Source organism: Lynx rufus, unplaced genomic scaffold, assembly GCF_022079265.1.
Source record: "Lynx rufus isolate CCGP_SWC_20201006 ecotype Redwood Valley unplaced genomic scaffold, mLynRuf1.p SCAF_19, whole genome shotgun sequence".
Classification (NCBI taxonomy): domain Eukaryota; kingdom Metazoa; phylum Chordata; class Mammalia; order Carnivora; family Felidae; genus Lynx; species Lynx rufus.
Window position 1 is genome coordinate 21,992,729 of NW_025814833.1, and position 7,350 is coordinate 22,000,078.

General features: G+C 33.0%; 1 pseudogene; it reads left to right on the top strand.

The window, feature by feature from the left end:
- The first annotated feature begins 991 nt into the window (after nucleotides 1–991).
- On the top strand, nucleotides 992–2,062 carry LOC124514006 (actin, clone 302-like; annotated as a pseudogene).
- The last annotated feature ends 5,288 nt before the right edge of the window (nucleotides 2,063–7,350 follow it).

Sequence of the window (7,350 nt, forward strand, 5' to 3'; positions counted from 1 at the left end):
ACAAAATCGTTGTGATCTTGTCATCAGAAACAATGGAGGCCACATGATTCTGAAATGATAAAATTATTTATAGACAGAAAATATTTGTTATAAATGAATATAAAATGAAGAGCTTTTCAGATAAACAAAAGGTAAGTGAATTAATTACAAGAATACCCTTAATAAATAATTCCTAGAGGAAAGTTTTCAGGATAATGGACAACTATATCAGATGGAATTTCAGATCTCCAGGAAGGAATAAAAACACCAGAAACAGTTAATATGTGGTTAAATATAAAAGACTACTTTTTTTCTCTTAATTTCTGTAAAAAACAACTGAGTTTTCAAAGGTTTTTTATATTTTATGTTTTATAATATTCATGGAACTAGATATGAAAACAACAGAACAATCAGTGGAGGTAAATGGACATATGTTCCTATAAGAATCTTCTACTTTATGTGAAAGGGTAAAATACTAATTCTGATTAGGATACACATTTTGATCCTTAAAGAAATCAATACAAATGCTAAAAAGTAGAGGCAATATGCCATTTTAAAAATGGAGTACTAAAAAAATTTTTTTTCAATATATGAAATTTATTGTCAAATTGGTTTCCATACAACACCCAGTGCTCATCCCAAAAGGTGCCCTCCTCAATACCCATCACTCACCCTCCCCTCCCTCCCACCCCCCATCAACCCTCAGATTGTTAAAATCACTTAAAATTGAGGCAGAAATGAGTAAGAATGGTAGACAAACATGAGGCAAGTACCAAGGATATATTTTATATATTTATAAAGAATATATTTTAATATATAAACATATTTATAAACAAATACAAATTAAATTATATATAAATATAATTAGATATAATTATATATATAATAAATATATATATTATATAATTTAAAAGATAGTGCTGCTAAGTTCTTATGTATCAATAATTACTTTAAACATAAATGACTTAAACTCTCCAATAAAAGGTCATTGAGTGGCTGAAATTTAATAAACATGTACAAGTCTGGCCTCACAGCCCACAATGCTTCCCAGGCTGTCTTCCCCTCCATCATGGCATGTTCCCTGGCACCAGGTCATGGTGGTGGGCATGGGCCAGAGGACTACTACATGAGTGATGAGGCCCAGAGCAAAAAGGGCATCCTGACTCTGAAGTACCCCATCCACCACAGCATCATCACCAACTAAAATAACATGGAGAAGATCTGTCACTACACCTTATACAACATGTTTTGTGTGGCCCCCAAGGAGCACTCCATGCTCACTGACCAAGTTCCCCTGAGCCCCAGTGCCAACCATGGGAAGATTACTCAGATCATGTTTGAGACCAACATCCCAGCCATGTGACTATCCAGGCCATCCTGTCCCTGTCCTACTCTGGCCTTACCACTGGCATCATGATGGACTCTGGTGACAGGGCACCCCATACTGTGCCCATCTGTGAGGGATATGCCCTTCCCCATACCATCCTGCATCTGAACCTAGCTGGATTGGACATGGCAGACTACTTTATAAAGATTCTTATAGAATATGGCTACAGTTTCACCACCACTACCAAACAGGAAATCATGTGTTACAATGAAGGAGAAGCTGTGCTACATCCTCCTGTATTTTGAACAGTAGATGGCCACTGTGGCCTCCAGCTCCTCCCTGAGAAAGAGGTATGCACTGCCAGACAGGCAGGTCATCACAATTGGCTATGTGCAGTACCACTGCACCAAGGTATTCTTCCAGCCTTTCTTCCTGGGCATGGAATCCTGTGGTATATGTGAAACTACCTTTAGCCCCATCATGAAGTGTGATGTTGGCATCCACAAGGACCTGTACACCAACAAGGTACTATCTGGTAGAACCACTTAGCACCCCAGAATCACTGATAGGACACAAAAGGAGATCATTGTCCTGGCACCCAGCACAATATTAAGATCTTCACATCTCCTGAACACAAGTACACTGTGGATCAGCAGCTCCATTCTGGCCTCACTGTCTACCTTCCAGCAGATGTGGATCAGCAAGCAGGAGAACGATGAGTTGGGCCCCTACACTATCCACTGAAAATGCTTCTAGGCAGCCTGTTACTTTAGTCATGATACACCATTTCTTGACAAACCCTAACTTGTGCAGAAAACGAGATGAGATTGGCATGGCTTTATTTATTTTTTAAAATTTGTTTTGTTTTTTGTTTTTGGATTTTTTTTTTTTTGGTGTTTGACTCAAGATTTAAAAACTGGAATAGTGAAGGTGACAGCAGTTGGTTAGGACAAGCATTTCCAAAGTTCTACTGTGTGGCCAATGACTTTCTACATTGTTCTTTTTTAAAGTTATTCCAAATATCATGAGATGCATTGTTACAGAAAGCCCCTAATCTTCCCAAAGGCCTCCCCATTTCTCCCTGAGAAGATTCAGTTCTCATGGAGTCCACACAAGGAAGGGTGATAGCATTACTTTTGTGTAAATTAAGTAGTCTGCATTTTTACAATAGTTGTCTTAATACTTGCTCTTTTTGTTTTACTTTGAATGGTCTGCCCTCATAGCCTCCATTTTTGTCCCTCCAAGCTGAGATGTATGAAGACTTTCAGTCTCCCTTGGAGTATGGTTGAGGCACAAAGGCAGCCAGGTCTTACCTGTACACTGACTTGAAACCAGTTCAATAAAGTGTACACCTTAAAGAAAAAAGAAAAAAAACCAATTCCCAACTATATGCTGTCTATAAGAGATTCACTTGAGCTTTAAGGACATACATAGTCTCAAAGTAAAGGGATAGAAAAAGATAACCCACGTAGATGAAAAGTAAACTAAAAGACAACAAAGGTAGCTATACTTATATGACAAGATATATCTCAAGTCAAAAACTGTAACAACAGAAAAAGTTCATTATACTATGAAAAAGGAATAAATACATCAAGAGGATAAGATAATTATAAATATATATGCACTCAATATCTGAGCTGATAAATATACTAAACAAATACCAACAGAACTGAAGGGAGAAATAGAAAAATATAATAATTGTAGGAGGCATCAATATACCAATTTCAACAATGTATACATCATCCACATAAAACCAATAAGGAAACTTTGGACTTCAACCATACTTTAGACCATGTAAAACCTAACAAACATATCATTCCTTCCTATAGCAGTAGAATACACATACTTGTTAAGCATTCATGGAACATTCTCTAGCACAGATCATATGCTGGGTCACAAAACAAGTCTTAGCAAAAGATTTAAATCATGCCAACTGTCTTTTCTATCCACAATGATATGAAATTAACAATCAATAACAGAAATAGAACTTGAAAATAAACAAATACATGGAAACTAAAGAACGCATTTATGAACAACCAATGGTTCAAAGAAGTAACCAAAGGGAAACTTAAAACAAAGTTTGAAATAAACAAAAATGGAAACATTTCAAAACTTACGGGATACACCATAAATAGTTCTAAGAGTGAAGTTCATAGTGATAAATGCATATGTTAAGAAAAAATAAATATCTCCAATAAACAACCTAACTTTATACCTCCAGAAACTAGAAGAACAAAATAACCCAAAGTTAGCACAAGAAAGAAAATAAAGTATAAAGCAGAAATAAATGAAGTAGAGAATATTAAAACAGTAGAAAATATCAAAGACACTGAGTTGGTTTATTAAAAAAATAGACAAAATTCACCAACATCTAGATACACTTACCACGAAAAAAAAGAGAACTCAAATAATAAAATATAAGTGAAAGAGGGCATGTTACAACTGATACAACAGAAATACAGAATATCATGAGAGCCTGCTATGAAAAATTATATGCCAACAAATTAGACAACATAAATTCCTAGAAACATACAACCTACAAGGACTGAAACATGAAGAAATAGAAATTCTGAACAGACTAATAATGAGTAAGGAGATTGGTTCAGTAATCAAAATCCTCCCAACAAAGAAAAGCCCAAGACTTCACAGGTGAATTCTACTAAACTCTTAAAGAAGAATTAATGTTAATTCCTCTGAAAATATTCTAAAAATTTGAAGAGGAGAGAAAACTCCAAAATTCGTTTTACAAGGCCAGCATTACCTTGATACTAAAACCAGATAAGGGCACTCACTATAAGAAAGAAAACTGTGTGCCAATATCCCTGATCAATAGTGAGGCAAAATTTTCAACAAAATACTACAAACAAATTCAAGAGCACATTAAATGGATCATACACCATGATCAAGTGGAATTTATCTCTGGGAAGAAAGAATGGTTCAACGCATGTAAGTCAATACATGTGATATACCACATTAACAGAATGAAGAATAAAAAACATGATCATCCCAACAGATGTAGAAAAAGAATTTTAAAAAAGTGAACATCCTTTCATGATAAAAATTCTAATGAAATAGTAAAAGAAGTAATATACATTAATATAATAAAGGCCTTTTGGACAAGCCCACAGCTAACAACATACTTATTAGTAAGAATCTGAAATATTACCCCAAAGATCAGGAACAAGATAATGGTGCCCACTCTCACCACTTCCATTCAAACATAGTACTGGATGTCTTACACAAAAAATTAGGAAAAAATAATAAAAGGGTTCAAATGAGAAAAGAATTAGTTAAATTGTTTCTTTGGTTTACATGATCTTTAATATACAAAATCCTTAAAAATTAAAAAGAAATGATAGAACTAATAAATAAACTTAGTAAAGCTGCAGGACACAAACTCAATATAGAAAAAATCAGCTTCATTTCTATATGCTAGCAATGAACTATCCAAAAATAAAATTAAGAAAACAATTCTATGTATAATAGCATTAAAAATAATAAGATACTTAGGGATAAATTTAACCATAAAGGTTAATAATCTGTACACTAAAACTGTAAGAAATGAAAAAAGAAACAAATAAATTGAAATATTTGTTTCCATGTTTGTGGATTGGGAGTATTAATATTGTTAAATTCTCTATGCTATTCAACATAATCTACAAATTCAATATAATTCTTATGGCATTTTTCACAGTAGCAGGAAAAAGCAATCCTAAAATTCATATACTACCACAAAAGACCCTGAATAACTGAAGCAATCTTGAGAAAGAACAAAGCTGGAGACAACAAACTTCCTTATTCCAAACTATATTACAAAGCTATTATAATCAAAACAGTATGTTATTGACATAAAAAAACAGACATATAAACCAATGGAACAGAACTGAGAGCTGAGGAACAATTCCACACATATGCAAACAATTTTCATCAAGGTTGCCAAAATACACAATACTGAAAGGATAGTCTCTTTAATATTTTTGGCAAAAAGATATCCACATGCAAAAGAATGAAACTGAATCCTTACAAAAATTAACTCAAAATGGATTGAAGACGTAAATGTAATAATCATAGAGGAGACATAGAGAAAAAGCTAACTGACATAGGTCTTGACAATGAATTTTTGGATATGACACCAAAAGCACAAGCAACAAAAGAGAAAAATCAACCATGGAACTACATAAAACTAAAAGGCTTCTCTACAGTAAAGGAAACAAATAAATGAAAAGGCCATCTTTTGAATGAGAGAAAATATTTGCAAAATGTATATCTGATAAGAGGATAATATCCAAAATATATTAGGAACACCTACAACTCAATAGCAAGATAACAAATACCACAATTTAAAAAAGGGCAAAGTGTTTGAATAGACATTTCTACAAAGAAAACCTACAAATGGCCACCATATATACGAAAATGTGTTCAACATCAGTAACCATCAGGGAATCAAAACCACAATGAGGAGCGCATGGGTGGCTCAGTCAGTTAAGCTTCTGACATTGGTTCAGGTCATTATCTCATGGTTTGTGAGTTCAATCCCCACCTCGGGGTCTGTGCTGACAGTTCAGAGCCTGAATCCTGCTTCAGATTCTGTGTCTCCCTCTCTCTGCCCCTCCCTCACTTGTACTTTGTCTCTCTCTCTTTCTCAAAAATAAATAAACATTTAAAAAAATTTAAAAAACACACACAATGAAATACTGCCTTACATTTTTTAGAATGTCAATTATCAAAAACACGAAAGATAAGTTTTGGCAAATGTACAGAGAAAATGGAACACTTGTACAGTTTCTGGGGATGTACATTAGTACAGCCATTATGGGAAGTAGTATGGATGTTCCTCAAAAAGTTAAAAACAGAAATACTATATGATCTAAGCAAACCACTTCTGGGTATATATCCATAGAAAATTAAATCAGGATCTCAAAGAGATATGTGCATTCCCATGTTCACTACAACATGAATAATGTTAATAATGCTTTATAAATAATGATAGCCAAGACATAGAAACAACTGAAATGTCTGTTGTTGACACATAAATGGGTAAATTATATATATATATATATATACACACACACATATACACTATACAATATATACACATATATATGTGTATATACACATATACAATTATATGTGTATACAATATATACACATATACAATTATATTTATATAAATAATTATATATAATTATATATTCCATATTTAATATATAATAATTATATAATATATTGAATATTATTTAGTCATAAAAGGAGAAAAATCCTGCCATTTGTGACAACATGGATGAACCTGGAGAACACTATGCTAAGTGAAATAAGCCAAACACAGAAAGACAATACTGTATTGTAGAATACTAATATGTGGAATCAGTGAAATCGAACACCTAGAACCAGAGAGTCAAATGGTGGTTGTCAGGTTCTGGGGAGTAGGGGAAATGGAGAGATGTTAGTCAAATGACACAAAATTTCATTTATAAGCTGAATAAGTTCTAAGAATATAATATACATCATGCTGCTTATAGTTAATAATATTGTATCACATACTTGAAATTTGATGAGAGAGAAGATATGAAGTGTTTTTATCATACACACACAAAAGGTAACTATGTGAGATGATGAATGTATTAATTAATTTAATGGTGGTAATCATCTTACAGTGTGTATGTATATTAAACCATGACTTTGTTTACCTTAAAAAGGTACACTGTACAACTTAAATATAGTTAATTTTGATATGTCAATTATACTTCATTAAAGCAGAAATAAAAATATTTAAATTGGACTCCTCTCTTAAATAATGTATATAAATTTTCAAATAGCTTAATGAATCAAATTTGAAGAAGACAACTTTAACATTTTTAGAAATATAAGATTTATTTAAGAAGATGAATGGAAAGAATTCTGAAAAGACAAAAGCATGGATGCCACTGTCCCTAGAAATATGCAGATTAGATTCCAAATTCATTCTCTGAAGCCATCACATCCTCAGTTATAAAACTTCAGTAGACTAAAAAGAAATAATTTTGATACTAACTCGCTTGGATCAG